The sequence below is a fragment of the Miscanthus floridulus genome, chromosome 4, assembly GCF_019320115.1.
Source record: "Miscanthus floridulus cultivar M001 chromosome 4, ASM1932011v1, whole genome shotgun sequence".
Lineage (NCBI taxonomy): Eukaryota > Viridiplantae > Streptophyta > Magnoliopsida > Poales > Poaceae > Miscanthus > Miscanthus floridulus.
In genome coordinates, this window is record NC_089583.1 from 115,723,867 (window position 1) to 115,741,954 (window position 18,088).

An 18,088-nucleotide genomic window follows, 5' to 3' on the forward strand; every position below is an offset into this window, starting at 1 on the left:
AAAGGAGTATTAGGAACTATCGCTAATGCATACTTAGAAAAGATTCTAAAGAAATAAAGTATGCATGCGAGTAAACCTACGCCTGCTCCTATAGTCAAGGGATAATAGTTTTAGAAACTTTAAGTGTTCTAGGAACCGATGTGAGATCGATCAAAAAAATATGGTTCCATATGCTTCAGCTGTTGGAAGCTTGATGTGTGTACAAGTACAAGTAAGAACTTACCCTGACATAGTTTATGTATTCGGGATATTTTGGCAGAAGTCCAGTTCATATATAGATCACTGGAATTGAGTTGAGAATGTCTTGCAATTTTACAAAGTATAATAAGCCTCATGTTGAGTAAGAAAGAATATGTACTCTCAAATAGTTGAGGGTATAAAAAGTTAAGTCTTGGCGAGATGTGTAGTGAAATCCATAGCAGTTGCTAACACTCGCAGTTGGAGTATTATTGTGGAAAAGCTTCAAAGAAATAGTTGTGGTGTCATCAGTGATGTATACCATAGTATAGCTTGTCATGAGGCTTAAGGAACAGACAAAATGAGGTTAATGGAACTTGTATCTAGATTTAATAATGGTAGACAACAACAATAACCATTTAAAGTAAGTTAACTCCTAAGACAACAAGTCAAGTGTGTTGCCAAACACATTGACACTAAGGTATATGTTGTAAAGGAAAAAATCCAGAATCATGTTGAAAGCATTGATCACATAAGTACCGAGTGAGTACTTATGGATCCGCTTACAAAAGGCTAACCATACAGTGCGTTCAGAGAACACACAGTCGACATGGCTTTATAGGAAAGCCTATGATTTCTGGATACTAAGGGCCTAGTTGAGTATCTGTTTCGAAACAGAGAAGTGCGTTGTAGCTGTTTAATCTAATGGCAACAGACCGTGACGATGAGACGCGCTCTATGCACTGATCTGTGATGGAATGGAAACAAGATAAAGTAAGTAGGTTAAGTTTAAGGAATAAGGTGAGATCAATAGGGAGAATGTTAGTTTGATCTCCACCAATTGGGCCCTTGGATCAACGCTCTGATCGGAGACGTCCAACCGCTCCATGGTTGGTGGGCTCCCGTCGCACAGCACCATAAAGGGAGGTGGGAGTTGGGGCTCTAGCTACGATGTTCACCTGAGCTGCTAGACACCCCACCTCTATCCCAATGCTAACCGATCAAGAGAGGCGGTGCTGCCAGCGACGGGAAGCCGCCATCGACCTCACCGTCGCCTCTGTATCGCCACCACCGCGTCTACGCTGCTACGACAACAGAGGCTATGTCGTTGTGGCACCACGGCCGCAATTGCCCTAGGACGAGGTACATCAACAGTTCTCCATCTAAGTCTAATTATCCCCTGATCTATGCTTAGGTACTACCCCCTAACAGGCCATGCTCTTGCTCTGCTTTATGTTTCGATGCTCAGTTACACTTACACTCCGTTTGCCTCTGTGGTTCAGACAGACTTCAGTGGTGTTGGACTGCTGCCCCGCTGGTTCCTTCGCACTGGATTTATAGGCTCAGTATGCGCGTCATATGGCATTAGCACACGGTTGTTGGGAGTTTTTCTAGTATAAACAGTGTTTTAACAGTTTTTTTAGAATAAAAGTGTTTTTAACAGTTGGAGCAATACTTTAGCTTAAGCTTCGGTACGAGATCATCATGCCAGAGCGCCATTTTTGTGTGTTGGAGTTTGGAGTAGTCGTATCGTAGCTTACAGATTAGGCAAAACAGGACACGATTATTTTAGCCAGCCATACACGCAGGAACGTGAAAGAGCTGCGCGCATCTACTAAATATAAAAATATATATTATATATATGAACCACCAGGAAACGGAGGTATTTATAAAAAGAAATGGAAGCGGAGGAGAAGTTCAGGTCATCAAGTGTCCTGATCATGCCAACTAGCAGTAACACAGGTATCCATGTCCTTTGGCAATTGACTAACAGAGAGACCTCAATGAACCGGATAACTGAAACCTGGAAATGGTAACAGGTTTCCGTTCGATAAAACTTACCGAGTACCAGGAAATTGACATTTTACAACTAGCATACGGTAGGCTCCAGGTGACTGTCATGCTTTTTGTGTGTTAAAAAAACTCGGGCTATGGGGTAGACATCCCGTGAACTATTTTAGCTCAAGGTAGAAGACTTTTCACCTAGTAAAAAAAAACTCCTGAACCTGAAAATAAAAATATTAGGGATTTCTCATGCTTCTTGACAGCTACAACTAGTTTGCCTGCAGTAGAACAAACTAGAAATGAAAATATTGATTTTGTGGAGGAGGAGGAGGAGGGCGGTTCCAATCATGTCCTTAATCCTTACGATATTATTGCAGATCCAGGTTGTCGAAAACCAATTGAGGAAATGCACCCAACATTAGGGATGATGCAAAAAGGGTGTATGTCTTGTTAGGTCCATGTCAACCAAAAGGTCATGCATATTCCAAAAGGAAAATATATGGTCACAATAGGAGTTTTCATGATACATGGTTCACAAATCGTGCTTGGTTGAAATAAGTTGCTCCTTTTCTTATTAACCTTTACTTGCTTATTTTCTTATTAACCTTTTTGCTTGCTCCTTTTCTTATTAGGAGTTGTTATTGAGGACAAAGAAGTGGACGATGCGAATGCATCAGATCCAGGGCGTCACTAGACACTAGGTACTTATTTTTCAATGTTCCGTGATATTTCTTAGCTATTAATTGTATAGTTGAAGAACTTTTCTTGCAAACTTTACTTAAGAATAATTATTTTCTGTGACACACACACACACTCGATCGTGCCATGCTCGGCGACGACGCCTTCTCCTCCTCTTGTCTTGGGGGCTGCGACCCGGCAACCCGCCGAGCGCCTGAGCACCCAGGAGATCCGGCCGGGACCTGGTAGTGGTTGCGTCACTGGACCGGAAGTCCAGAGCTGGTCGGCACAGCCTCACGTCCATCATATCCTTGCCGAAGCCGGCAGCCCGGCATCGTGCCATTGGACGCCATCGCGCCAATATAGGACTTTGGCGATCTTATTGGTACCCTTGATCATCAGGGGAATAAGATGAGGAAGGAAATGTTTCACGTCTGTTTCATCATCACCAGTGGCGGACCCAGGATTTGGCCAAGATTAGGGCCAAATCTTAGCGGCCAAAAACCCAAAGCTACAACATATATATATATATATATATATATATATATATATATATATATATAGTCTTATAGACTATTTTATATGGATGTTGCAAAAATAGATCGTGATGTTGCACATGTTGCAATTGTTGTATATGTATGTTGCAAGCATCCATTCCAAGTGTTTCATCTCCTTTTTTAGACGTATGTTGCAAGTGTGCTTATTTGGATTTTGCATATGTTTCACACATATGTTGCAAGGGTATGTTCGAAATGTTTCAGTTGTTTCAATCTTACGGAGTACGTTGCAATAAGTGTTTTCATGTTGCAAGTTGCAATTATTTTATCTGCTTCAGACTTATGTTGCATTGAAGTGTTTCATGTTGCAAGTGTTTCATGTTTCAGAAATATGTTCAGAGAGTCATGGGAGAACGGTCTGGACGCCAAGAGAAGGGGCGCGACGAGCCGTGGGCCAGCGGATGGGGCACGCGACGCACCTTAGGTCTTCCGGACGAGGCGTGCTCGTCTTCATCCCGGCTCCCGAGTCCCGCCCGCGCGCGAGAGAGGAGGGGGTCAAGGGGGAGGAGCGGCAGGCGGGGGCGGGGTACGCGTGGCGGGACGAGGCAGACGGGGAAGGACCGCAGCAATACGGTGGGAGTGTAGCGCGTTTCTGCTCGGCTATTTGGTACCGTCCGATGGAATCCTATCTCATTGGACGTTCGGGTGTCAGCAATTCCTTTGAAGGATGTCTATGAGGCGCTCAAGAGTTCTGCCAAACTGCACTGTGCACCCGATTTTTTTTGCGACACAAATTCAAGTTTTTCCTTTTCCGTTAAATCCTAGAATAAATACTCGTGTCAGGTGGAGGACTTTAACCCAGATGTGGAACCTAACCAACTAATCCATGATCTAGTTCAACTTCTTTCTCATCTCAAACTATCCTTCCAATGATTTCCGTCTCCTTTCTGAGTTGTGTTATTCTTTTTCCTCCCATGATCCCTTCCGCCAAAAAGAAAAAAAAAAACTGACCTGACCAATGCACTGGAAAGACTAGGGTTGTGATTTTCAAATTCAACCCACAACATAACAAATCGTTGGAAACACCCGATTGTGTATGAATCTTGGCACTAAGACTCGAATGCTGTTGAGCAGAGTATACTCCTTATGATGATTCCACCAGCACACTAAGATGTGTGATTGCCTATGCAGATTGCAGAGTGTGTTTGACTAAAAATGACAAAGTCACATCCTTCAATACTGCCATCAGGTTACTGTGAACACAATAAGATCACCGATCACAAAGGGAAACGTACATACTATTCGAACCCGCTTTTAAAACCACATACGCACACATGCATGTATCGATCGATCTGCATGCGTTTTACAATTACAAACGACAGTCACAGTCATAAACTCGGAATCAGAAGACAGGCAACTTGACCCGGTCGGTGCACTTGGTGGGCATGGCGAGCGGGCAGTCGATGAGCTCCTTGGCGTCCCGGTCCACGCACTGGTACACCTGGAACAGCTGCGCCTCGCCGTCCGCGTCGCGGTTGCACTCCAGGTTCGCCACGAACCCGGTGCCCTGCGCGATGGCGTCCCTGACGCTGCTCACCGGGTACGTCTCGGCGTCCGACGGCACGATCCCGTCGTCCGCGAGGATCGCCGCCAGGTCGTGCTGGGCCTTGAGCTGCAGCGCGCGCGCGAAGTAGTCGTGCGGCTCCAGGTTGGAGCAGGTGCCGTGCATCTTCCACTCTTAGCTACAGAACTCGAAGCTGCGCCGGTTCTTGCACGACAGCGTCGGCCAGCTCCGGTCCAGCGACGCCACCAGGTCCCGGATCTCCCACGGGGTCAGCTCGTTGCCGTCGTCGCAGTACTCCGGCCAGCACTTGCCGCGCCGCCCCACGGTGGAGAGGAAGGCGTCGCCGAGCATCGCGCGGGCGAGGCCCTGGCGGCCACGGCACTTGGCGTAGTTGGGCCACAGCCCGTGGATGCCGAACGCCGCCGCCGGCTTCGTGTCATCCGGGAAGCAGCTGCCCTACCGCGTGTCGCAGAACGACCCCGGCCACTGCATGAATGCCAGGTGTTAGATTGATCTCTAACCTAACTAGATCTGACGGTCCAGTTGGACCCTCTGATTTGCGTCCTGGTCGGGGGCGTCCAACCCACCATGGTTTGGAGGGCCAGTGTCACCCTGCGTTATAAAAAGAGGTGGGGGCCGGCGGCTCTAATCACGAGATTGATCTGAGCCGAGCTCCCCAGCGACACCAAAAACCTAGTCCGATTTAGAGGGCGCGCAGCCAGTGACGGGAAGCCACCAGCCACGCCGCCACCGGACTCCACTGTCTTCACCGCCGGTCGCCACCGCACATCACCGACCCCGCCTTCACCGACCGTCGCTGCCTTAGCGCAGACGTCGACCACACGGCGGACACGAGCGGATCTTCTTCAACTATGGTCTTAGGTCTGACACGATCATCTTCTACCTCTCTCTTCTCTCTAGTTCTACATGCATTAGAATGGACTGCTTCTCTTATACCGAATAGAACCCTTCTACCGTCTAGATCTATGATCCTAGTGATTCAAAGAATGTAACAATGGTACCAGAGCTTCATTTAGGTATAGATCTAGCTTATCAGTTTAGATCCGTTCGGATCTGAGAAAAGGAAAGAGGGTTCGGATGAACCCGAACCCTAACCCTAACTGGGTTAAGGAAAGAAGGTTCGGTTGAATCTTAACCCTAATTGGGTTAAGGAAAGGATAAAAAGAAGAGGGTTTCGGCCTTAAGAACGTAAGAGCCGAACCCTAAACCCGTAAAAGTCTTCAATGGGGAAGAGAAACAGTAAAACCCTAACCCTAACTTCGATCCCCATCTCAAATCGGTTCAATCCGAGCACCAAAAGAGAACCAAATCCGAAGGAGAAGAAGGGGAAAGGGAGGCCTACCTCGCCGCTGCGCCGCGCCGCTGTCACGCCGGTGCGCGGGGAAAAGACGCCGAGCTGGGGGCGCTGCTCACCAGGCTCTGGCCAAAGGAGCGTCGCAGCCAGGCCGCTCGACGACAGCGCGCTCACTCGCTGGGGAGCGCGCACGTCGGCGAGGGGGCCGGCGACGACGCCGTAGCTCCATCGTTTCGCCTCGCTCGGACTCGCTCGGTTGCCGCTGTGGTGCGCTGAGGAGAGAAGTGAGAGCGACAAAGAGAGAGAGTGCAGAGGAGAAAATGAGTTAGGGTTTCAGGAGGAGGTCGGCGTCGGCGGTTTTTATTCGCCCGAAGACGCCGCGCAGCCGTCCAATGCAGACGGATGGCTCAGATCGAAAGGACCGCATCGCGGCCCAGGCAGGGCAAGCGCGTCCGCGGAGCTTTGCCGGCCTAGGCCCACGTTGCGGCCTGGGTGGCAGCTCGCGCGCTCGGAGGCGATGGACCGAGCCGGCTTTTTGCCGGTTTTGGGCCGAAACAGTAAAGAATGAGCCCGGTTTCGCAGTTTTTCTTTTTCCAAAAAATTGAAAAATGAAAATTGGCTCAAAAGAAAATAGGAAAAGTATTTTTCCCTGTGGGTAAAATTCAAAGAAATGAGTTCATTTATTCCGCTGCATATTTAAAGATGTTATTTTCATTATTAAATTCGAACCAATGGGAGAATTGAATTTTGAAAATGGTATGTTTTAATTGATCATAATATTGTTATTATTCTGACCAACGTTGATTAATGACAATATTATGATGTTTTATCTTGTATTAATTCTATTTCTGCCCAACGGTGATGTAGAGTTAATGTAGATAACAGTTGCATGTTTTAATTTTGATCAACGTTGGAACTAAGGCATGCAATTATTATTGTTATTATGTTCTCACTCTATATGAATTGTGTTTTTCAGACGGATACAACTTGATGAGTTGTATCAAAGAGATCCCCACTCTCAAAGGTGATAACTACATTGAGTGGAAGAAAAAGGTCGACCTAGCCTTTATCTTGGCTGAGGTGGACTGGGTAATCACCACACCGTGTCCCACAGAGCCTGTGGCACCGGTGAGGGAGACAAACGAGGCTGATGCCACTTGGGCAACCAGAGAGAGGGATTTTGTATCCCAAAGAATGTCCTATGACCTTGAGCATAGGAAGTGGGTCACTACCAACAAGAAGTATTTGGCTATGATAAAGAACACGATTGAGCCTGCAATTGTGGGCTCAATCTCAAAGTGTGACACCGTCACCGAGTATCTCAAAAGAATAAAGAGTTAGTTCACTGGCTCTTCAAAGACATATGCTACCTAGCTGATAAAGCAGCTGATAACAGAGAGGTACTCAGGTAATGGTGGCATTAGAGAGCACAAACTAAGGATAAGCAATTTGGCATTCAAGCTAAAACCAATGGATCTGGCTCTCAAGGATGAGTTCCTTATACATCTAATTTTTGCTTCTTTGTCAAAAGAGTTTGACACTTTTGTTGTCAACTACAACATACGGCCCGAGAAATGGGACATGGAGAGGCTCATGGCTATGTGTGTGCAAGAAGAGAAGAGAATGAAAGCTGTCAATGGTGGCTCTATCAATTATTTGAAAGACAATAAGAAAAAGAATCCTAATGCTAACTTCTCCTCAAAGTCAAAGGGAAAGGGTCCAATGCTGCATCAGCCTCAGCAAAATAAGTTTATAGTAGAGAAAGATCAATGTCTCTACTGCAAGAAGACGGGACATTATAAGAAAGATTGTCTCCGTTACCGAAAGATGATCATGGCAAAGAAAGATGAGAACATTATTACATTCATAAATGAATCCCTGTATATACAATATTCGAAATCTACTTGGTCGATTGACTCAAGTACAACTGTTCATATTGCTAATTCTTTACAGGGATTCCGTTCGACGAGGACTACGCAAAGAAGCAAAAGACACGTTAAAGTCGCAAATAGAGTCCAAGCAGAAGTTGAAGCCGTTGGCGATCTTTCTCTAGAGCCTTGCTGATGGTTTCAAACTTATACTTAGAGATGTTCTTTATGTACCCTTGTTACAGAAGAACTTGATTAGTGTTTCATATTTGGACAACGATGGATATGATTGCTATTTTGAAAATGGCAAATGTAAGATAACGTGTAATGATGCATATGTTGGTCTTGCTATCTTACAAAATGAGCTTTATTTGTTATCACTACGTGATGATGAGAATGTTGTATGCGATGATAGGGAACAGTTGCGTGCGACAATGTGAATGTATCCTCGTCTACGGATGTAAACAGGAAAAGAAAGAGAGCTCACGATGCGTTGTCAAAATTATGGTACTGTCGTTTAGGCCATATTTCGAGGGGGAGAATAGAAAGACTAGTTAAGAATGATATTCTTCCTCTATTAGAGCTCTCAGATTTAGAACAATGTAGAGAATACATTAAAGGAAAGTATAGTAAAGAAAATTAAGAAAGATGCCAAACGAAGTGCAGGAATTCTATAGATTATTCACATAGACATCTATGGTCCGTTTCCTATAAAGAGTGTGGATGGTTATGATTCATTCGTAACATTCACAGATAATTACTCCCGTTATGGCTATATTTATCCAATCAAAGAAAGAACAGAAGCATTGGACAAATTTAAGATATTTAAGGTAGAAATTGAAAACCAACACAACCTAAAGATTAAGATAGTCAGGTTCGATCATGGAGGGGAGTACTATGGTCAGCATACCTCATATGGTCAAGTTTCTAGACCTTTTATAAGGTTCTTACAGGAGAATGGCATAGTTGGCCTAGTATTCAACACCGGGCGAACCTCAACAGAATAGAGTAGCTAAAAGACGCAATCATACCCTGATGGATATGGTGCGTAGTATGATAAGTTACTCCACCTTACCTTTGAGTCTGTGGATAGAGGCGTTAAAAATTACCATTCATATTCTCAATAGAGTACCAAGTAAGTCGGTACCCAAAACACCGTATGAGTTGTGGACAGGCAGAGTACCCTCACTAAACCACTTGCATGTGTGGGGGAGCCCTGCTGAGGCTAAAATATTTAACCCAAACATTGGGAAGCTAGATCCTAAAATAATAAGTTGCCATTTCATTGGCTACCCAGAAAAATAAAAAGGTTTTATTTCTACTATCCAGATAGACATACAAAGTTTGTGGAAACGAGACGCACTGTCTTCCTAGAGGATGAAATGATGAGGGGGAGCATGGTAGCTCGAGAAATTGACCTTGAAGAGAAGCGGGTGTATGCGCCCACTCCGATAATTCATGAGTCATTTTTCTCACTACCTGCTATCGCCACACCGATAGTATAAGATACTATGGTGCCAACACCTATTGTTATTCTGTCTGTGGCAACAATGAATGATGATGAGGAACCTGTTCTTCAGGTCCTGTAGAACCTATTGCCACAAATGAGGGGGGCAACAACAGCCTCAAACAGAAGATGTGTCAAATGTGGAGGCTCCTAGAAAGTCTCAAAGAGTTAGAAAATCAGCTATTCCTGCTGATTATGAAGTATACAACACTAAGGATTTTCAAATGGAGGATGATCCCACCTCATTTGAAGAAGCCATGAGAAGTGATCATTCATCAAAGTGGCTTGAGGCCATGGAAGATGAAATGAAATCAATGAATGCCAATAAAGTTTAGGATTTAGAGATAATTCCTAAAGGAGCCAAAATAATAGGCTAGTAAATGGGTCTATAAAACAAAGCTTGACTCTTAAGGGAATATATAGAGATATAAAGCCCGACTTGTGGCAAAAGGCTTTACGCAAAGAGAAGAGATTGATTACAATGAGACCTTTTCTCCAGTCTTATGTAAGGATTCCTTCATAATCATAATGGCATTAGTGGCACATTACGATCTAGAATTACATCAGATGGATGTAAAGACGTCATTTCTCTACGGGAACTTGGAGAAAAATGTTTACATGGCACAACAGAAAGGTTTTGTCATGGAAGGAAAAGAACGAATGGGATGCCACCTAAAGAAATCCATTTATGGATTAAAACAAGCTTCAAGACAGTGGTACTTGAAGTTTGATCAGACAATAAAGAATTTTGTGTTTAAAGAGAATGTAGAGGACAATTGTGTCTATACAAAGTTTAAGAATAAGAAGTTTATCTTTCTTGTCCTATATGTGGATGATATCTTACTTGCTAGTAGTGATGTCAGTCTACTACTGGAGACAAAGAAGTTTTTATCCTCAAAATTTGATATGAAAGATCTTGGTGAAGCTTCGTTCGTTCTAGGGATCGAGATTCACCGAGATAGAAGTAAAGGGGTATTAGGACTGTCACAAAAGGCATATATAGAGAAAATCTTAAAGAAATTCAGTTGCACAAATGTAGTCCCTCACCTGCTCCTATAGTCAAGGGTGACAGATATGGGGATTTTTAATTCCCCAGGAACCAATATGAGATCGATCAAATGAAAGCGGTTCCATATGCTTCAGCTGTCGGAAGCTTGCAATATGCTCAAGTATGCACGCGCCTTGACTTGGCATTTGTTACCGGGTTACTTGACATATTCCAGAGCAATCCTGGAATAGAACACTGGAAATTAGTAAAGAAAGTCTTGCGTTATTTGCAAGGAACGAAAGGCCTCATGATGACGTATAGAAGATCTGATTCACTCCATATAGTGGGGTATTCAGATTCTGATTATGCGGGAGATGATAGAAAATCCACGTCTGGATATGTATTCACTCTCGCAGGGGGAGCTATTTCATGGAAAAGCTCAAAACAAACCATCACTACATCATCCACAATGTATGCCGAGTTTATAGCGCGTTATGAGGCAATAGGGCAGGTGAACTGGCTAAAGAAGTTCATACCCAGTTTGAAGGTGGTTGACTGACATCTATAGACCACTAAAGTTATACTGCGATAATAATCCGGCAGTATAGTATGCTCACAACAATAAGTCAAGTGGTGCTGCTAAACACATTGACATAAAGTATTATGTTGTGAAAGATAAAGTCCGGGATCAAGTCATAAGTCTTGAGCATATAAGTACTAGTAAAGATGCTCGCGGATCCGCTTACAAAAGGCTTACCACCCAACGTGTTCAGAGAACATATAGCCGGCATGGGTTTAAGAGAAAGCCTATAATTTCTGGACAAAAGAAGGCTCAAAGATAAGTATCTATTTTAGAACAGAGTAGTGTGTTGTAGCTATTAAATCTATCGACAGTGGACCGTGACGATGCGGCATGCTTTATACGCTAATATGTAATGGAATGAACAAAAGTAAATAATATGAAAGTGAAAGATGGAAAGAGATCAAGGGAGAGATTGTTAGATTGATCTCTAACCTAACTAGACCTAATGGCCTAGTTGGGCCTTTGATTCGCGCCCTGATCAGGGGCGCCCAGCCCACCATGGCTAGAGGGTCTCTGTCACCCTGCGCTATAAAAAGAGGTGGGGGGCCGGCGGCTCTAAGAACGAGGTTGATCTGAGCCGAGCTCCCCACCGACATCAAAACCCTAGTTTGATCTAGAGGGCGCGTAGCCAATGACGGGAAGCCACCAGCCGCGCCGCCACTGGACTCCACTATCTTCACCGTCGGTCGCCACCGCGCTATCACCGACCCCACCTTCACCGACCGTCGCTTGCCTTAGCGCAAACGTCGACCCTATAGCAGGACACGAGCTAATCTTCTTCCACTGTGGTCTCAGGTCTGACACGACCATCTTCTACCTCTCCCTTCTCTCTAGTTCTACATGCATTAGAATGTACTGCTTCTCTTATACCGAATAGAACCCTTCTACTGTCTAGATCATGATCCTAGTGATTCAAAGAATGTAACAGGAGGAAGTCAGGAACACATGTTAGATTAGATTATATTCGTCGTCGTCGCTGGATTAAAATCACGAGAGGCCGATCGATCGATCTTCGGTCACGCAACACGCATAATTCATCACCTGTTGAACAAGGTAGAAGATCGAACTTCTCCGCGGCGGAGGAGACGGCGAGGAGAGAGAACAACACCAAGAAGGCGATCACAAGCTTCATCCTTGCCAATTGGCGAAGATTATAGGTCTAAATAAACAAGTGCCAGTTAAATATGTTTACTTCTGTACTTGCCAGGAATATGACACAGGTTTAAGCTTCAAACAATCACAATCTGGGTACCGGGTACCTCAATGCCGGCCACTGCTTGTCTTCATATACGTTGCCCTCTGCATTCTAGGAATTTTAGGATAAATTAAAAGAGAACATAAAAGACATATGTGTCCTTATTTTATTTTCTAATAGGACGTTATCATCAACGTGATTGATGGTGATTGGTTGATAAATAGAAAATATTTAATGTAAAACTAGTTTTTGTCCTTTAGAATGCATTATATTTAAGGACAATTTTTGAATGCTAGAATACTGTATTACAGAACGGAAGAGTACGTCATATTATTTAACGCGGGAGTAGAGTAGACGAGTTAGCCAGTCCATGACTGAACATAATTTTATTACTGTGGATGTTGAGATCGCCATGATGCTGAGATCGCCACGAAGGCAACAGTGCGTGTTCTCAAATGGTAGTGTTTTTACCTGGATGTTACCACAACAGCACAAGTAGCTTTGGCATGGCCTAGAGGTGAGGGAGCTTTGTTTCCTTTGCGACCAAGCGCAAGAAACAATTGATCACATCATCGCTACATGCTCACTCACTAGGGAGCTTTGGCATTGTATCCTGCAAGTCCTCGGCCGGCAGCTCCCCCAGGCAGCAGTGACGACATTGTGTTAGTGGAGACTACGTTCTCTCTGTGACGGTCACCAACACCCCGCCATGGACTCCTTGTTCACATTGGTTTCTTGGCAAGTTTTAAAGGAACGTAACACCAGATGTTTCCGAGGATCGACGACCACGGTGAATGAACTACTTCAGATCATCAAGGCCGAGGCTGATCGTTGGATAGAAGCCGATGCGAGCGGGCTAGGGGAATTGACCGGGAGGTAGCCACGACAGGGTTCATGCCGATCCTAAGTTGTTCTTAGCAAAATGTAGCCCGTAATGTATCCCAAGATCGGCTGGCATTCCATGTAGCATAAACACTCTCTTCTTAATACAAAGATACACAACGCTTGTGTGTATTCGAGAAGAAAAAAAACAGCACAAGTAGCTGAATTGTTTTAGAAAAAGTATATTCTGCACAGTTTAAAAGTGTTAATTCTAAATTAGTATCATAAGTCAAGTGGCATGAAGTTGTCTTTTTTATTTCTCTCTATTTTTTATTTCCTTTTTACTTCTCTCTAATTTTCTTTTTCCAGTTCACAAACCATAGAAGTTGAGGTTGTACTACTCTTTTTATTTCTATCTATTTTTTTTTCTTTTTTTTAGTCCATGCAACTTTTCCCAGTTCAGAAACCCACAGAAGTTGAGGGTGTAACCGTTTCCTTTTTCAGCACAAGACAACTTTTTTTATTCCTCTCTATTTCTCTTTTTTTCTTTAGTTCAGCCAACATCGGTGCATAGAAGTTTCAAGAAAAAACATCGATCCATAGAAGTTGAGGTTGTAGCCATTTCCTTCCTTTTTCAACAAAATAGACGACTTTCCTGATTGGCAAACCTCTGCTCCAGAAATGAAATACCCATACTGCTTCGCACTTGTTTTCTCTTCAAGTGTGGCCGAGTAGCACTCTAGTAGCTTCACTAGAACATGCTTCCAAGCGAGCTCCAGCATCTTCAGTTAGCCAAAACATAGTATGGAAGCCTTGAGAATAATTGTTTGCAAGCGAGCGCCTGTCCGGTTGGTCGGACGGTGCACCTTGCACCCTGTCGGCCGGAGGTGGCGCAGTTTATCTGCGCGTCGAAAAAAAATCTCCTCGTCTGCCCCGCGTCCTAAAGCACAGGTAAGAAAAGGATCGGCCCATTCACAGGGCTACGGCCCCTGTGTGAGGGCGGGGCAGGGTTCGGGGGTTTTCTCGGTTTGCGTGAGAAGATCTTCTTCCTTAAGCACAAAGTTAGGGGGCTATCTGCCCACCGCAAGCTGAGTTTTTTTTATGCTCACCAAGAAAGTGTGCAACTTTGTACTCTTTTGTGACAGGGTGAAACCCAGAACGGTAGAAAGAGAAGTGGCCGCCCTTCAATTTCTTTTGCAGGTTTGTCAAGATGCAGACATTCATCAGTTGCAAGGTTAGCCCATTGCCTTTGTGCATAAGCATGGAAGCCCATTGCATGAGCCGCAATGAAAACCATCCGGCCCAATCAATGTCACGGCCAACGTTGACTGTGACTAGGCTTGACTCTTGAGGCCTCATCGAAGTGTTAGGTAATCTACCGCTTCCTTGTGTGAATACACAGTAAGAAAAGACGACATCGAAAAGGCTCCTTGTTGTGGTACTGTAGCCGCTGCTAGAGACAGACGCCGAATGGCTCACCTACCGCACTGTAGCCACAGCAGGGACATGCGCAGAAGTCAGTCATAATGTGTTATCTAGTCACTGTAGGAGCATGGTAGCTGTACTAAGACTAATGGATAGAGTTGTATATATAGTTTGCCACTGCAACTCAGTAAAGAGAGTTTAGATTTATCATATCCTATACAGGGCTTTGGCCAACACTGGTGTCTATGGTTGTGTGTGTATGCTCTGTTCTCCCTTTCTTCTTCTACCTCTGACCATAGTGTGTGGTCGGACAATGTCTGTTGTGCTCGCCCATAGTCGGCAAGACTGGTGAGTGATCGACTCACCTAAGCTAGTGATCATGTGGGCTAACAAGTAGTATCAGAGCCGTACAAGCGCCGTCGTCGGACTAACCGCTGGCGATGATGGATGGTTCGGAGATATGCGATAGCAATGGCACTGCTGTGGCTGCCCAACCACGACAGGAGGTCGTTGTTCGCACGGTGTGAAAGGTCAGCGGCACCAGTTGGCCGACGCTGACTCGCACCAACTATGGAGAGTGGTCGATGACCATGAAGGTCAAGCTCAGAGCCCGATGGCTCTGGAATATTGTTGACAAAGGCACCGACAATGAGGAAGATGACATGCCAGCGTTGGAGGCTATCCTCACTGCTGTACCGATAGAGTACAGGGAGCCGTTGGGGGCGAAAAGCTCTACTAAGGAGGCATGGGAGGCTATTGTGGCGATGCGCGTCGGTTCCGAATGAGCAAAGAAGGTGACGGTCCAGCTTCTGAAGCAGGAGTACGCCAACCTCAAGTTCAAGAATGGTGAAACGGATGAAGGATTTCTCCCTTCGCATGTAGACGCTCATCAGCAAGCTGAAGAGCCACGGTATCACCATCGACGAAGAGGAGGAAGTCTCCAAGTACCTCTATTCTATGCCGGCAAAGTACATCCAAATCGATCTCTCCATAGAGACGATGCTGGACTTGTCCACCCTTACCATTGATGATGTGACAGGGCATCTGTGGGCGGTGGACGAGTGTCCTGGAGCAGGCGACAACAACCAAGGACAACGACAAGCTGCTGCTGACAGAGAAGGAGTGGACTGCTTGGAGGAACTCTGGGGTAGCCTCCTCCAGCCACGGTGGTGATGGCAAGCGCCACGGCAAGGCCTCTTCGGAGAAGAAGAAGCAGGTCGACCCCAACGCCTGCCGACGTTGTGGGAAGATGGGTCATTGGACATAGGAGTGTCCAAATCACAAGCAGGTGAAGAAGGCTAAGACTCATCTGGCGCAAGCTGACTGATGATGATGAGGCCACTATCCTGATGGTGACGTTCTATGCACTGCATGACATCGAGGCTAAGGAGAAGGGAGAGATGATGATGGTGGAAGAACCTAGGAAGGCCCTGAAAGCTGTCAATCTCGACGAACTGCATGCCTAAGTCCACCTCGAATGTATGGGCGGCGAGTAGGAGCAGTGGTGGTATCTAGACTCTAGTGCCAGCAACCACATGATGGGCTCCAAGGCAGCCTTCTTCGAGCTCGACGACGATATTACCGGTACGGTGAAGTTTGATGATGGCTCAAGGGTGGCAATCTAAGGGCGCGGCACCACCATCTTCAAGTGCCAGAACTGGGGAGCACCACGCGCTAACGAATATATATTACATCCTATAGCTTGCGTTCAAGCATCATCAGCATTGGTCAGCTGGATGAGTGTGGTAGCGAGGTACTGATCAAGGATGGAGTCCTCAGGATCAGGGTCCAGAAACAACGACTTCTTGCTAAGGTGAAGAGGTCCCTGAACTGGTTGTACCTGATTGACCTAAAGGTAGAGCAGCCGGTTTGCCTGGCGGCAAGGCACATTGAGGAACTATGGTTGTGGCATGCCTGATTCGGACATTTCAGCTTTGACATGCTTGGTCGGCTAGAGAAGATGGTCCGAGGGCTACCCCACATCGAGCACAGAGGCGAGCTATGTGATAGCTTCCTGGTCGGGAAACAGAGGAGGCTGTCATTCTCAAAATCGGCCAAGTATCGCGCGGAGGACGCTCTTGAGCTCGTCCATAGTGACCTCTGTGGGCCGATCACGACAGCCACAAATGGTGGGCGACGGTACCTCCTGCTCGTGGATGATTGTAGTCGCTACATTTGGCTGCAACTCCTAACGAACAAGGACGAAGCGGCGACGGCAATCAAGAAGTTCAAGATATGCGTGGAGGCCGAGAGCGGCAAGTAGCTCCACGTGCTGAGGACTAATCGTAGCGGCGAATTCACTTCAGTGGAGTTCGCTGCATACTGCGTAGATTAAGGTGTGGTACGACACTAAATTACGTCATACTCGCCACAACAGAATGACATGGTGGAGCGACGGAACCAAACGGTGGTCGGCATGGCTCGATCCATGATGAAGGCCAAAGGCATGCCGGCAAGGTTCTAGAGTGAGGCGGTGACCACGGCGGTGTTCATCCTCAACCGCGCTCCCACCAAGGCCCTTAAGGGCAAGACGTCATTCGAGGCTTGGCATGGACGTAAGCCGAGCGTGTCCTTCCTCTAGACATTCGACTGTATCGACCACGTTAGGAAGACGAAGCCGGTCCTAACCAAGTTGGAGGACAGGAGTACACCGATGGTGTTCCTGGGCTACGCGAAGGGTACCAAGGCATACCGGCTCTATGACCCACGTGGAGACAAGGTACTTGTCTCGTGTGACGTCGTGTTCGATGAGAAGGCGACTTGAGACTAGAATAGTCCGAGCATGGGGGAAGCTGGCGGCTTCACCAGCACCTTCAGTCGTCGAGCACCTGGTCATCCGCGGTGGTGGAGATGCTGGGGAAGAGGTGCTAAGCACTCCGAAAGGGGTGCCGAGCACTCCTAGCAAGAGAGCCAAGCACTCCTGGGGCAGTGCCGAGCATTGCAGGAGTTACGACGAGCTGTCTAGGAGTAGTGCCGAGCACTAAAACCAGGGTACCGAGTACTCTAGGTGCTGTGCCGAGCACGGCGGCGAAACAGGGAACTCTATCGACGCTGATCGAGTTCGCCTCACCTCCAAGTGACATCACTGAGTTCGCGGATGCCTTCCACGAAGGTGAGGAGGTGCGGTTCCATAGGCTAGATGACATCAGTCGGTGGCACAGGGCCCTTAGGTCTGGCGGGTCAGCTGCTCAATGATCAAGAGTTGCTGCTCGTCATGTGTAGAGGAATCACCCACGTTCGCGCTGGCCGAGCGTGATGAAAACTGGCGACGGGCGATGCTAGAGGAGATGAAGGCGATCGAGGAAAACGAGACTTGGGAGCTCATCGATCCACCTCCAAGATGTCGTTCGATCAGCCTGAAGTCGGTGTCCAAGGTCAAGCGGGATGAACTCAGCGCCATTGTCAAACACAAGGAGCGCCTCGTCGCTCGAGGCTTTGTTAAGCGCGAGGGCATCGACTTAGAGGAAGTCTTTGCTACTAGCCTTGATAGCAGCAAAGGACTAGCCCGTCCATCATCTGGATGTAAAATTGGCCTTCCTTAATGGCGAGATGGCGGAGACAGTCTTCGTCAGGCAACATTCGGGTTTTGCCATCAAGGAAGCGGACACAGTGTGCTCCGACTACACAAAAAGCTCTACGGGATTGTGGCAGGGCCCACGAGCGTGGAACGACAAGCTTGACGCC

General features: G+C 46.4%; 1 pseudogene; it reads right to left on the bottom strand.

Moving 5' to 3' along the window:
• Positions 1 to 4,539: 4,539 nt before the first annotated feature.
• Positions 4,540 to 12,094, bottom strand: LOC136552765 (ribonuclease 1-like; annotated as a pseudogene).
• Between the last annotated feature and the right edge of the window lie 5,994 nt (positions 12,095 to 18,088).